The sequence below is a fragment of the Trachypithecus francoisi genome, unplaced genomic scaffold, assembly GCF_009764315.1.
Source record: "Trachypithecus francoisi isolate TF-2019V2 unplaced genomic scaffold, Tfra_2.0 Contig01440, whole genome shotgun sequence".
Classification (NCBI taxonomy): Eukaryota; Metazoa; Chordata; class Mammalia; order Primates; family Cercopithecidae; genus Trachypithecus; species Trachypithecus francoisi.
This window is the reverse complement of record NW_022681431.1, coordinates 19158909-19174435: the sequence shown is the minus strand read 5'-3', so window position 1 is coordinate 19174435 and position 15527 is coordinate 19158909.

Here is a 15527-nt window from a genome sequence, read left to right as displayed (position 1 = left end):
CAGGTTTGTTACATATGTATACATGTGCCATGTTGGTGTGCTGCACCCATTAACTCGTCATTTACATTAGGTATATCTCCCAATGCTATCCCTCCCCACTTCCTCCACCCCACAACAAGCCCCCGTGTGTAATGTTCCCCTTCCTGCATCCAAGTGATCTCATTATTCAATTCCCACCTATGAGTGAGAATATGCAGTATTTGGTTTTCTGTTCTTGCAACAGCTTGCTGAGAATGATGGTTTCCACCTGCATCCATGTCCCTGCAAAGGACATGAACTCATCCTTTTTTATGGCTGCATAGTATTCCATGGTGTATATGTGCCACATTTTCTTAATCCAGTCTGTCATTGAGAGACATTTGGGTTGGTTCCAAGTCTTTGCTATTCTAATAGTGCCACAATAAACATACGTGTGCATGAGTCGTTATAGCAGCATGATTTATAATCCTTTGGGTATATACCCAGTAATGGGATGGCTGGGTCAAATAGTATTTCTAGTTCTAGATCCTTGAGGAATCACCACACTGTCTTCCATAATGGTTGAACTAGTTTACAGTCCCACCAACAGTGTAAAAATGTTCCTATTTCTCCACATCCTCTCCAGCACCTGTTGTTTCCTGATTTTTTAATGATTGCCATTCTAACTGGTGTGAGATGGTACCTCAAGATTGCAACAATTTTCTCCCATTCTGCAGCTTGTCTGTTTACTCTGATGGTAGTTTCATTTGCTGTGCAGGAGCTCTTTAGTTTAATTAGATCCCATTTGTCATTTTGGTTTTTGTGGCCTTTGCCTTTGGTGTTTTAGACATGAAGTCCTTGCCCATGCCTATGTCCTGAATGGTATTGCCTAGGTTTTCTTCTAGGGTTTTTATGGTTTTAGAGCTAACATTTAAGTCTCTAATCCATCTTCAATCAATTTTTGTATACGGTGTAAGGAAAGGATCCAGTTTCAGCTTTCTACTTACAGCTAACCAGTTTTCCCAGAACCATTTATTAAATAGGGAATCCTTTCCCCATTTCTTGTTTTGCTCAGGTTTGTCACAGATCAGATGATTGTAGATGTGTGGTATTATTTCTGAGGACTCTGTTCTGTTCCATTGGTCTATATCTCTGTTTTGGTACCAGTACCATGCTGTTCTGGTTACTGTAGGTTTGTAGCATAGTTTGAAGTCAGGTAGCGTGATGCCTCCAGCTTTGTTCTTATGACTTAGGATTGTCTTGGCAATGCAAGCTGTTTTTTATTTCCACATGAACTTTAAAGTAGTTTTTTCCAATTCTGTGAAGAAAGTCATTGGTAGCTTAATGGGGATGGCATTGAATCTATAAATTACCTTGGGCAGTATGGCCATTTTCACGATATTGATTCTTCCTATCCATGAGCATAGAGTATTCTTCCTTTGCTTGAGGTCCACTCCAGTTAGGCTACTCCCAGTTAGGCTACTCGGGGGTCAGGGACTCACTTGAGCAGGCAGTCTATCTGTTCTCAGATCTCAACCTCCGTGCTGGGAGTATCACTAGTCTCTTCAAAGCTGTTAGAGAGGGATATTTACATCTGCAGAGGTTTCTGCTGCTTTTTGTTTAGCTATGCCCTGTCCCCAGAGGTGGAGTCTACAGAGGCAGGCAGGCCTCCTTGAGCTGCGGTGAGCTTCACCTGGTTCGAACTTTCCAGCCGCTTTGTTTACCTACTTAAGCCTCAGCAATGGAGGGCGCCCCTCCCCCAGCCTCACTGCCACCTTGCTGTTAGATCTCAGACTGCTGTGCTAGCAATGAGGGAGGCTCCGTGGGTGTGGGACCCTCCAAGCCAGGCACAGGATATAATCTCCTGGTGTGCCCTTTGCTAAGACCCTTGGAAAAGTGCAGTATTAGGATGGGAGTGACCCGATTTTTCCAGGTGCTGTGTGTCATAGTTTCCCTCGGCTAGGAAAGTGAATTACCCCTTGTGCTTCCCGGGTGAGGTGATGCCTCACCCTGCTTAGGCTCTCACTCACTGGGCTGCACCCACTGTCCTGCACTGACTGTCCGACACACCCCAGTGAGATGAACCTGGTACCTCAGTTGGAAATGCAGAAATCACCCATCTTCTGTGTTGCTCACGCTGGGAGACAGACGCTGGAGCTGTTCCTATTCAGCCATACTGGTGTCCCCCACTAAATATTCTTAATTACTCTAAAACAATGGTTCTGAACCCAAGGAGATCCCTTTCCTTTACCATTCTTCCCCATAGGAACACAAGCAATGTCTGGAGACATTTTTGATTGTCACAGCTGGGGTGGTGCTACTAATGCTAGTAAGTAAAGGTCTGGGATGCTGCTAAACATCCTACCATACGTGGGACAGACTCACACAAACAGAATTCTCCAGTCGAAAATACTGCTTAGGTTTAGAAAATCTACTCTAAAATATAACTTCTAAAGCAAAAACAGTAACACTGTATTGTGTGTTTACAGCACATATAAAAGTAGAGGGTATGAAAGCAATAGTATGATTAATGGAAGGGAGGAATTGGGACTAACTATTGTGATGTCCTTACATAGCACAGGAAACAATGTTATTTGAAGGTAGACTCTTGTTAATTAAAGATGTATATTTTAAAACCTAGGACAACCAATAAAAAATAATGAAGATAAAATGTAATAATCAAATACATTCAATTAACAAAAGAGGAGGCTGAAAAGGAGAGCAAAAACTAAAGAATAGATAGAACAAATATAAAACAACTAGCAAGATGGTAGATTTTAATTGCATCATTTTAATACCCACATAAAGTGGGGGCAGTTCCAAGATGGCTGAATAGGAACAGCTCCAAGCTACAGCTCCCATCGTGCGCGACACAGAAGATGGGGGATTTCTGCATTTCCAACTGAGGTACTGGCTTCATATCACTGGGGCATGTTGGACAGTGCGTACAGGACAGTGGGCCTGAGCAAGAGCCGAAACAGGGCGAGGCATCACCTCGCCCGGGGAGCACAAGGGGTAATTCCCTTTCCTAGCCGAGGGAAACTGTGACACATAGCACCTGGAAAACTGGGTCACTCTCACCCTAATACTGCACTTTTCCAAGGGTCTTAGCAAACGGCACACCAGGAGATTACATCAGCGCCTGGCTCGGAGGGTCCCACACCCACGGAGCCTCCCTCATTGCTAGCACAGCAGTCTGAGATCTAACTGCAAGGTGGCAGTGAGGCTGGGGGAGGGATGCCCGCCATTGCTGAGGCTTAAGTAGATAAACAAAGCAGCTGGGAAGCTCAAACTGGGTGGAACCCAATGTAGCTCAAGGAGGCCTGCCTGCCTCTGTAGACTCCACCTCCGGGGACAAGGCATAGCCAAACAAAAGGCAGCAGAAACCTCTGCAGAATTAAATGTCACTGTCTGACAGTTTTAAAGAGAGTAGTGGTTCTCCCAGCACAGAGTTTGAGATCTGAGAATGGACAGACTGCCTCCTCAAGTGGGTCTCTGACCCCCGAGTAGCCTAACTGGGAGGCATCCCCCAGTAGGGGCATACTGACACCCCACACGGCCGAGTACCCATCTGAGATGAAGTCTCCAGAGGAATGATCAGGCAGCAACATTTGCTGTTCAGCAATATTCACTCTTCTGCAGCCTCCGCTGCTGATACCCAGGCAAACAGAGTCTAGAGTGGACTTCCAGTAAACTCCAACAGACCTGCAGCTGAGAGTCCTGACTGTTAGAAGGAAAACTAACAAACAGAAAGGACATTCACAGCAAAACCCCATCTGTACATTACCATCATCAAAGACCAAAGGTAGATAAAACCACAAAGATGGGGAAAAAGCAGTGCAGAAAAGCTCAAAATTCAAAAAATCAGAGCGCCTCTCCCCCTCCAAAGGAATGCAGCTCCTCGCCAGCAACAGAACAAAACTGGATGGAGAATGACTTTGATGAGTTGAGAGAAGAAGGCTTCAGTTGATCAACCTTCTCAGAGCTAAAGGAGGAACTACGTACCCAGTGCAAAGAAACTAAAAACCTTGAAAAGAGATTTGACAAATAGATAAGTGGAATAACCAATGCAGAGAAGTCCATAAATGACCGAATAGAGATGAAAACCATGACATGAGAACTACATGACAAATGCACAAGCTTCAGTAACCAACTCGATCAATTGGAAGAAAGAGTATCAGAGATTGAAGATCAAATGAATGAAATGAAGCGAGAAGAGAAATTTAGAGAAAAAAAAGAGTAAAAAGAAATGAACAAAGCCTCCAAGAAATATGGGATTATGTGAAAAGACCAAATCTATGTCTGATTGGTGTACCTGAAAGTGACAGGGAGAATGGAACCAAGTTGGAAAACACTCTTCAGGATATTATCCAGGAGAACTTCCCCAACCTAGCAAGGCAGGCCAACATTCAAATTCAGGAAATACAGAGAATGCCACAAAGATACTCCTCGAGAAGAGCAACTCCAAGACACATAATTATCAGATTCACCAAAGTTGAAATGAAGGAAAAAATGTTAAGGGCAGCCAGAGAGAAAGGTCGGGTTACCCACAAAGGGAAGCCCATCAGACTAACAGCAGATCTCTCGGCAGAAACTCTCCAAGCCAGAAGAGGATGGGGGCCAATATTTAACATTCTTAAAGAAAAGAATTTTCAACCAGAATTTCATATCCAGCCAAACTAAGCTTCATAAGTGAAGGAGAAATAAAATCCTTTACAGACAAGCAAATGCTTAGAGATTTTGTCACCACCAGGCCTGCCCTACAAGAGATCCTGAAGGAAGCACTAAACATGGAAAGGAATAACCGGTACCAGCCATTGCAAAAATATGCCAGGATGTAAAGACCATCGATGCTAAGAAGAAACTGCATCAACTAACGAGCAAAATAACAAGCTAACGTCATAATGACAGGATCAGGTTCACATATAACAATATTAACCTTAAATGTAGATAGGCTAAATTGTCCAATTAAAAGACACAGACTGGTAAATTGGATAGAGTCAAGACTCATCAGTTTGCTGTATTCAGGAGACCCATCTCACATGCAGAGACACACATAGGCTCAAAATTAAGGGATGGAGGCAGATCTACCAAGCAAATGGAAAACAAAAAAAGGCAGGGGTTGCAATCCTAGTCTCTGATAAAACAGACTTTCAACCAACACAGATCACAAGAGACAAAGAAGGCCGTTACATAATGGTAAAGGGATCAATTCAACAAGAAGAGCTAACTCTCCTAAATATATATGCACCCAATACAGGAGCACCCAGATTCATAAAGTAAGTCCTTAGAGACTTACAAAGAGACTTAGACTCCCACACAATAATAATGGGAGACTTTAACACCCCACTGTCAACTCATCAATGAGACAGAAAGTTAACACGGGTATCCAGGAATTGAATTCAACTCTGCACCAAGCAGACCTAATAGACATCTACAGAACTCTCCACTCCAAATAATTAACAGAATATACATTCTTCTCAGCACCACATCGCACTTATTCCAAAATTGACCACATAGTTGGAAGTAAACCACTCCTCAGCAAATGTACAAGAACAGAAATTATAACAAACTGTCTCTCAGACCACAGTGCAATCAAACTAGAACTCAGGACTAAGAAACTCAATCAAAACCACTCAACTACATGGAGACTGAACAACCTGTTCCTGAATGACTGCTGGGTACATAAGGAAATGAAGGCAGAAATACAGATGTTCTTTGAAACCAATGAGAACAAAGATACAACGTACCAGAATCTCTGGGATACATTTAAAGCAGTGTATAGAGGGAAATTTATAGCACTAAATGCCCACAAGAGAAAGCAGGAAAGATCTAAAATTGACACTCTAACATCACAACTAAAAGAACTAGAGAAGCAAGAGCAAACACATTCAAAAGCTAGCAGAAAGCAAGAAATAACTAAGATCAGAGCAGAACTGAAGGAGACAGAGACACAAAGAACCCTTCAAAAAATCAACGAATCCAGGAGTTGGTTTTTTGAAAAGATAACAAAATTGATAGACTGCTAACAAGACTAATACAGAAGAAAAGAGAGAAGAATCAAATAGATGCAATAAAAAATGATAAAGGGGATATCACCACTGACCCCACAGAAATACAAACTACCATCAGAGAATACTATAAACACCTCTAAGCAAATAAACTTGAAAACCTAGAAGAAATGGATAAATTCCTGGACACATACACTCTCCCAAGACTAAACCAGGAAGAAGTTGAATCCCTGAATAGACCAATAGTAGGCTCTGAAACTGAGGCAATAATTAATAGCCTACCAACCAAAAAAAAGTCCAGGACCAGACAGATTCACAGCTGAATTCTACCAGAGGTACAAGGAGGAGCTGGTACCATTCCTTCTGAAACTATTCCAATCAATAGAAAAAGAGGGAATCCTCCCTAACTCGTTTTATGAAGCCAACATCATCCTGATACCAAAGCCTGGCAGAGACACAACAAAAAAAGGGAACTTTAGAGCAATATTCCTGATGAACATCGATGCAAAAATCCTCAATAAAATACTGGCAAACCAAATCCAGCAGCACATCAAAAAGCTTATCCACCATGATCAAGTGGGTTTCATCCCTGGGATGCAAGGCTGGTTCAACATATGCAAATCAATAAACGTAATCCAGCATATAAACAGAACCAAAGACAAAAACCACATGATTATCTCAATAGATGCAGAAAAGGCTTTTGACAAAATTCAACAGCCCTTCATGCTAAAAACTCTCAATAAATTCGGTATTGATGGAACGTATCTCAAAACAATAAGAGCTATTTATGACAACCCCACAGCCAATATCATACTGAATGGGCAAAAACTGGAAGCATTACCCTTAAAAACTGGCACAAGACAGGGATGCCCTCTCTCACTACTCCTATTCAACATAGTGTTGGAAGTTCTGGCCAGGGCAATCAGGCAAGAGAAAGAAATCAAGGGTATTCAATTAGGAAAAGAAGAAGTCAAATTGTCCCTGTTTGCAGATGACATGATTGTGTATTTAGAAAACCCCATCATCTCAGCCCAAAATCTCCTCAAGCTGATATGCAACTTCAGCAATGTCTCAGGGTGCAAAATCAATATGCAAAAATCACAAGCATTCTTATACACCAATAACAGACAAACAGAGAGCCAAATCATGAATGAACTCCCATGCACAATTGCTGCAAACAAGAAATGGGGAAAGGATTCCCTATTTAATAAATGGTTCTGGGAAAACTGGCTAGCCGTAAGTAGAAAGCTGAAACTGGATCCCTTCCTTACACCGTATACAAAAATTGATTGAAGATGGATTAGAGACTTAAATGTTAGATCTAAAACCATAAAATCCCTAGAAGAAAACCTAGGCAATACCATTCAGGACATAGGCATGGGCAAGGACTTCATGTCTAAACCACCAAAGGCAAAGGCCACAAAAACCAAAATTGACAAATGGGATCTAATTAAACTAAAGAGCTTCTGTACAACAAAAGAAACTACCATCAGAGTGAACAGGCAACCTACAGAATGGGAGAAAATTGTTGCAATCTACTCATCTGACAAAAAGCTAATATCCAGAACCTACAAAGAACTCAAACAAATTTACAAGAAAAAAACACACAACCCCATCAAAAAATGGGTAAAGGAAATGAATAGATACTTCTCAAAAGAAGACATTCATACAGCCAACAGATACATGAAAAAATGCTCATCATCACTCATCATCAGAGAAATGCAAATCAAAATCACAATGAGGTACCATCTCACACCAGTTAGAATGGCAATCATTAAAAAATCAGGAAACAACAGGTGCTGGAGAGGATGTGGAGAAATAGGAACATTTTTACACTGTTGGTGGGACTGTAAACTGGTTCAACCATTGTGGAAAACAGTGTGGCGATTCCTCAAGGATCTGGAACTAGAAATACCATTTGACCCAGCCATCCCATTACTGGGTATATACCTAAAGGATTATAAATCATGCTGCTATAAAGACACATGCACACGTATGTTTATTGCAGCACTATTCACAATAGCAAAGACTTGGAATCAACCCAAATGTCCATCAGAGACAGACTGGATTAAGAAAATGTGGCACATATATACCATGGAATACCATGCAGCCATAAAAAAAGGATGAGTTCGTGTCCTTTGTAGGGACATGGATGCAACTGGAAACCATCATTCTCAGCAAACTGTCACAAGAACAGAAAAGCAGACACCGCATGTTCTCACTGATAGGTGGGAATTGAACAATGAGATCACTTGGACACAGGAAGGGGAACATCACACACCGGGGCCTATTGTGGGGAGCAGGGAAGGGGAAGGGATGGCATTGGGAGTTATACCCGACATAAATGACGAGCTGATGGGTGCTGACAAGTTGATGGGTGCAGCACACCAACATGACACATGTATACATATGTAACAAACCTTCACGTTGTGCACATGTACCCTAGAACTTAAAGTATAATTTAAAAAATAATAATCAATAAACATAAATATCAAAAAAAGAAAATTGCTAAAAGAGTACATCTTAAATGTTCTCACCACAAAAAAAATGAGTACGTGAGGTAATGGATTATGTTAATTGGCTTGGTTTAATCATTTTACAATGTATCAAAACATCATGTTACATACTGTAAATATATTAATTTTTTATTTTCCAAGTATACCTTAATAACGTTGAAAAATGAGAAAAACAATGAAGCAGAACCGTGTGTACATTTTTTTCGGCTTCCCCAGACTTTAGAATCTAATTTTTTATAAAGTGGCACTTGGTATTTCACCTATTCCTTATAGCAACAAACATATTTATTAAAATGTATTGTAGTTAGGAAGGATAATATTTAAAGAATATGCAGTAAAACCTTCAGGCACCTCTCTACTCTCTAATCCTAGGGCTGTGATGCTATCTTACTGACGCAAATAGTATAAATGTCTAGAATTTATCTTTTCTTTTAATAAGAAAGACAATACGAGGTTGTATTCCTCCAACAATGTATATACTTATGGATGGATTAATTTCAAGTTTAAGAGAATCTGGCTGCCTCGTTTAGAACTTAATTCCCACAAAAAAGGTGATCCTATTGTATACAAAGAGTTTGGATCTAGACAGATTTAGGCATGTGTACCAGCAACCATAAGCCAGTATGACCTATCTATCAATAGGGAACATTCATATCCCAACAGAACCATTCGTTAGCAGTATCATATTGCAATAACTTTACCATTGGGTGTTTTAAGGCTTATATAAACAATTAGAAGAAAAAAATTTCCATTTTTGTGGAGATGTGTTTTTATAGATTTGTTGAAAATTTTGTGCAATAGCATCAATTGAGAAAATAAGCTACATATTAAAACAATCCAAACACTCTAAAAAAAAAAGAATATTTAGAAAATTAATTTAATTTTACCTTCATTATTTCCATTTTCACCACCTACTATACCTATACCTAGGCAAGTATAGCTAAAATTTATTATAGTGTGAAAGAATTACACAGAGTAAGAGAACTAACAAAGGAATAACATAGGGGACTGAAGGTATGGTTTTAAAGGAAGAACTCTTTTCTCGTTATGTCCTTGAATTACAAACACAAAACACTAAACATAGAAAAGGTTGAGGGGGTGTCAGGTGCAGTGGCTCACACCTGTAATCCCAGCACTTTGGGAGAGCAAGACAGGTAGATCATTTGAGGTCAAGAGTTTGAGACCAGCCTGGCCAACATAGTGAAACCCCGACTCTACTGAAAATACAAAAATTAGCCAGTCATAGTGGCGTGCGCCTGTAATTCCAGCTACTCAGGATGCTGAGGCACAAGGATCTCTTGAACCCAGGAGGCAGAGGTTGATATCACACTCACAGTGTGAGCCGATATCACATTCCAGCCTGGGAGACAGAGCAAGACTGTCAAAAAGAAAGAAAAGAAATGAAAAGAAATGAGAAGAGAGAAGGGAAGAGAGAGAGGAGAGAAAGAGAGAAAGGAAACAAAAGCTGAGGCAAAGGGCTCTAGGTGGGACAGCTTTAGGGTAGTCAATATCTTAAAGAAAGAATGAAATGTATTTCCTCCTATATGTCCACATTGCAGTCTGATGTCTTATTTTTTTCTGCCTGAAGAACATCTTTTAATATTTCTCATACAGTAGGTCTGCTGAAAAGGAATTCTCACCATTTTTGTGTGTCTGAGAAAATCTTTATTTACCTTGAGTTTTTAAGGTATTTTCAGAAGTTACAGAATTTTTCGTTAACAAATACTTTTCTTTTAGCACGTTAGAGTTGTTACTCCATTGTCTCTGGCTTACATAGTTTCTGACAAAAGTTTACTTCATTCTTTGCACCACTGTACCTTTGTTCCTCTTTATGTAATGCTTCATTTTCTCTACCTTTAAGATTTTGTTTTGTGGTTTTATGCTGTGCCACAGCGTGTGTATGCAGGGAGAGGAGTGAGTAGTTTTTGGTTTTTGTTCTTGCTTTTCTCTGAGACTCCTGGATCTGTGGTTTGGTTTCCATCATTAATTTTTGAAAATTCCCAGCCATTATTTTCACAAATATTATTTTCTGAACTGTCTCCCTTTCTTCTCCTCCTTGGATTCCAATCACACGTATGTTGGGAAAGTTGATATTGTTCAACAGCTCTTGGATGTAACAGGAAGTTATGATGTTGGGAATACAGTTTGAACCTCCTCATCCTCCCCTACACCTATATGATGGCAAGTATAGCTAATATTTATTATAGTGTGAAATAACTATTATACAGAACCAAAAAAGGAGTAACATAGGAGACTGAGGGCATGGTGTTTGCGGAAGGACTCGTCTCTCTTTATGTCCTTGGATGACAAACAAAAGCACTAAACAGAAAAGCTTCTTGCAGAAAAACGACACAGAAGACGGGGGATTTCTGCATTTCCAACTGAGGTACTGGGTTCATATCACTGGGGCGTGTCGGACAGTGGGTGCAGGACAGTAGGTGCAGCCCACCGAGCGAGAGCTGAAATGGCAAAAAATGCTTCCCTCTTGAGGGAAAGAGCTCCAAGTGAGACGGCTCTGGGGTAGTCAATATCTTACTCCTGATTTCTTTTTTTTTTTTTTTTTTTGAGACGGAGTCTCGCTCTGCCACCCAGGCTGGAGTGCAGTGGCCGGATCTCAGCTCACTGCAAGCTCCGCCTCCCGGGTTTACGCCATTCTCCTGCCTCAGCCTCCCGAGTAGCTGGGACTACAGGCGCCCGCCACCTCGCCCGGCTAGTTTTTTGTATTTTTTTAGTAGAGACGGGGTTTCACCGTGTTAGCCAGGATGGTCTCGATCTCCTGACCTCGTGATCCGCCCGCCTCGGCCTCCCAAAGTGCTGGGATTACAGGCTTGAGCCACCGCGCTCGGCCTCTTACTCCTGATTTCTTAGAAAGCACAGCCGGAAGAAAGAACAAAAGGACTGACCCTTTAGTTGGGAAATGAAAGGCTAGAAGAATGAGGGTGAGGAGAAAGGAGCAGCACAAGGGCCAGGAAGCAACCATGTCTGCCCAGTTCTCAGCACTTCTCAGGAAAATGTGCCAATGAAATCTCACCTTGGAGTAGTCCTTGAAAGGAAGAAGGAAGAGAGGACTCCTGCCTTTCATTTTTCTGTGATCAAGTGTTACATGCAGAGAGCTAATCACTCCTTACACACACTTCTGGATTGTGTCATTTAATCCCCTGAGTGCCACTTTAAAAAGCAGGTTCTAAACTCCAGAATGTGGCCTTTCACCCACATCCAGAAGGAGACAGGATACTCAGCATAGCTATTACACCACCCCATAAAGAGAAAGGTGGGTGGGAGGCAATCTAAGAAGGTAGACATGGTTTTTATCCAGCATTGTCTGCTTGAAGTTTGCCTTGGCTCCATCCCTGATTGCTGGTTTGGTCGACCTGTTTGGTTACTACCGCATCCTCTCAACCCATCACTGACTCAAGACGACCTTTCCAAGTAATATTCCTCCCCTAGACCTAATGTGATGTTGTCTTCCACCAGCCTCCAGTTAGAAGCAATCTATCATCTGTTACTTATTTTTTCAAGGCACTTAAAGTTGTTTCTGCTAGCCAGCCAAATTTTCTACGAGTAAGGTTCCTGTGTTCAGGCAAGTAAAAAACATTTAGATTTCTCTTCTGAATATTTGGATTATGCACTTAATTTGACAAACATTAACTGAGCATCTACTCTCTGCCAGGAACTAGTCTGCATTCTGAAGAATGCAGAAGAAACAGATTTCTTTTATCTCCAAGTCCCCTTCTGTCTCATTTCTGCTGTTTACATTTGCTCTATCTTATTGCTCCTGAGCAGGTCCAAAACAAGAGGAGGAAATGGAAGATTCACTTCAAAGCAACAGACAGCTTTTAGGACAGTTCTAAAGAAAGACTGCAATATGCAGCTAAAACTAATCTCTAAATTACTGCTGTTTCATGAACCCGATCTCCTGTCACCCATGGGAAACAGAAAGTAGACTGCTACACTTTGATGAGAAAGTACTCGTACAAATAATCTGAATAAACTTTATCTTCACTTTAGTGTAGAAATTATGTTAGATCCAGGACTGAAGAAGAAGCTAATCTCTTGATGCATCTTTAGAGAAAATAGCGTTTAAAATGTAGCTGGTTGAGAGCATCAGGAAGAATAATGGGTTAATGGGTGCTGGGTTTAATACCTAGGTGATGGGATGATCTGTACAGCAAACCACCATGGCACAGGTTTACCTATGTCACAAACCTGCACATCCTGCACACATACCCCTGAGCTTATAATAAAAATTGAAGGAAAAAAATAATTAAATAAATAAAATTCATCCATGTGGGAGGCAGCCATGGAAGCTTCTGATTGTAGTTCTGCCCCTCCTTTATCTTGAGCTCTCCAAGGTTCTGACCTGCCTCTCAACCAACAACCAACTTCCCTGTGAGCACCTGTGTGTGTGTGTATGTCCTTCTAAAAGAGTTATTTTTTTCACTGATTTGCAGGATAAAATTGATCAGTCCATTCCCTGGCTTACAGTTAATAAAATCTTCTGACTACTAAAAAAATTAAAAATTAAATAAAATGTATCCTGTTATTATTTGATCATTCATGTCACTTGCCTTGGTAGTAAAATGGGAAAAGTTCCCTTGTCTCCCTCACAGGGTGTGCCACAGGGAGAGTGGCTCACTTCTCTGGTGCTCCACTGCTCAAACCTCAAGGGGGACCATGCAGACGGACAGGCTATGGGGCTCCGACCCCACAGCAGTGGCTAGGGGTGAATGTTTACAGCTCCTGAAGCCCCAGTGGGCATGTGTTACAGTGTGGTCTTTCAGTTTAGCTGTCTGTAGGCAGCTTGTGTTAGTCAGCTCAATTAGACCCTTTGCCTTATCGCAAGGACAGAGGGCTTTCTGTATCCCAGGGTTCTTGCCTTGGTATACCAGAAGAATCAGATCACACATGGGCTTGAAGAATGAATGCAAAGATTTTAGTGAGTGGAAGTAGCTCTCAGCAGATGCGGGAGCCAGAAGGGAGATGGAGTGGGAAGGTGGTTTTCCCCTGGAGTTGGCCACTTAGCAGTGGAGCTCTCTCCTTCAACTGTCCCAGCCAAACTCCGCCTTGTTCTGCTGGTCAATAGCCTGCTGGCCTGCCAGCGTTTGTCGATGTGCTCTTATGCCAGAGCGTTCCCCTCAATGTCCAGCCACTTGTATCTTCTTCCGCTGGTGTGTTCCTCTCAACATCCAGTTGCTGTGCACTTGCTAGTTAGGGTATTGGGAGTTTTTATAGGCACAGGATAGAAGCATGGTAGGCCAGGTTGTTCTTGGGAAATACAACATTTGGGCACAAAAACAGAAATGCCTGTCCTCCCCCAGGTTCATGGGCACAGGCCCAGGGGTGGAGCCGTAGCCAGGGACCATGCCCTTCCCTTTCCAGTACTTCCCTCCCCCACTCCAGTATCAGTAAGTAGTATCAAACTATCTAGATGAATGGGTTATATAGTTATTTACCAGATTCTCTAGCTATGGAAAATGTAACTTGATGCTGAAAGGATTGTTTTATTTTCTGTAAAGCCACAAATATCTAAGACGCCTAGATTGTTTTCAGTCTGGTTGTCTAAATGCCTTCCAAGATCCATTTAACAATAGTGATTCACTTGTAAGAGTATTTTGAAGTAGAGGAGCTTGAAAGTAGTGAGACTAGATGTTAAATTAAGATGGCAGGTGGCTCACAGTTCCTGACTTTCTTGCTCACAAGTTGTCCAAGAAGGTTAAAAATAAAAAGCACAATATCAAAAACTAAGAATATCAATCCATGATTTCCCACACTCTGAGAAAGAATTATATTCAGACTTCTAAGCGAGCAATGAGACCAGCAAAACAAATGGTTATCTATGTGATGATGCATAATGCAAATAGTTAAAAATACAGACACCAAAATCTTGCTCTGGGTGAATGACTTGATTATTGTTACTACATGTAAGCCAAAATACCCATGAAGACTCATCACTAAGACCAAAGAAGTCTCAGTTGAGATTCTAAAACTATACCATTGAAAATGAATTTTTTTACCAGTTTTCTGACCAATGGAAATAAATTGAGAAGCATAATATATCGCTCACCTGTGGTATGCCACTAGAAACCAAGGAAGCCACTTGTAAGCCTACGGGCAACCTGTTAGCAGGGATTGGTTTTATGGAACGAGTTAGACTTGCACATTAAGGTCCAGAGTTTGGGTGGGCAGAGTTTTTACCTGATAATGTCTGCCATTTTTTGGTGATCAACATTCTAGATCTTCTCTTGCCCTACAGTCTGTCTCTTAGATGAGGCTAAGAAAATGGCATGCTATTCAGAGGTGATAAGAGCCAGACTCTTCTGTAAATAAAAAGGGAAACGTTCTGTTCCATCAGGTGCAACAGAATAGAAATCTTATCCAGGGTCTGTGGACTTTAGATGGAGGAAAGAAGAGGGTTTGGAGACAATGACAGAAGAAAAATCACCTCTTCCGTGCACTTAGGGACATGCTCTTGGAACACACAAAAGGCAAATATCAATAACAAGAAGACTGTGTAAGTTTGCTGGTCTGGAGACATATAGAAATAAGAAGAGTGTTTAAAGTTAGAATATACAAAGTCATGATATGGAGCATCCCACTACTTGCATGGAAGTTAAATCTGTTTCCCTAGAAAAAGCCCACAATCAGTTGAAAACTGGGAATCTAGGAACACAGGAGTTAACAGCCTGAAAAAATAAATTGGGAAGTTGTAAATATATGAGGCAGTCAATAAAATAAGGAAAAGCTCCTCAGAAATGTCTTTATGCTTATAGTTCCCTACCATGAACTCTAAGAGAGGAGGCAGCTTACCTAGCAGGTAAATGGATGGTTTTCCAAAATACAGAAAGTTTGGCATTACAATGAACCTATTGATGGCAGAGTTCTCCTTCACATAATTTAAAGGTGATGGAACCAGAACAACTTGACTGGTATGCTAAGAAAGTTGAAACCATGAAACATTTGGGGTTGTTTTTTCCTTTTTTGTTGGCTATTTTCTCTGCCCATCCCATTCTATAGACAATAGAAAATATTGACTCTGGTCTCT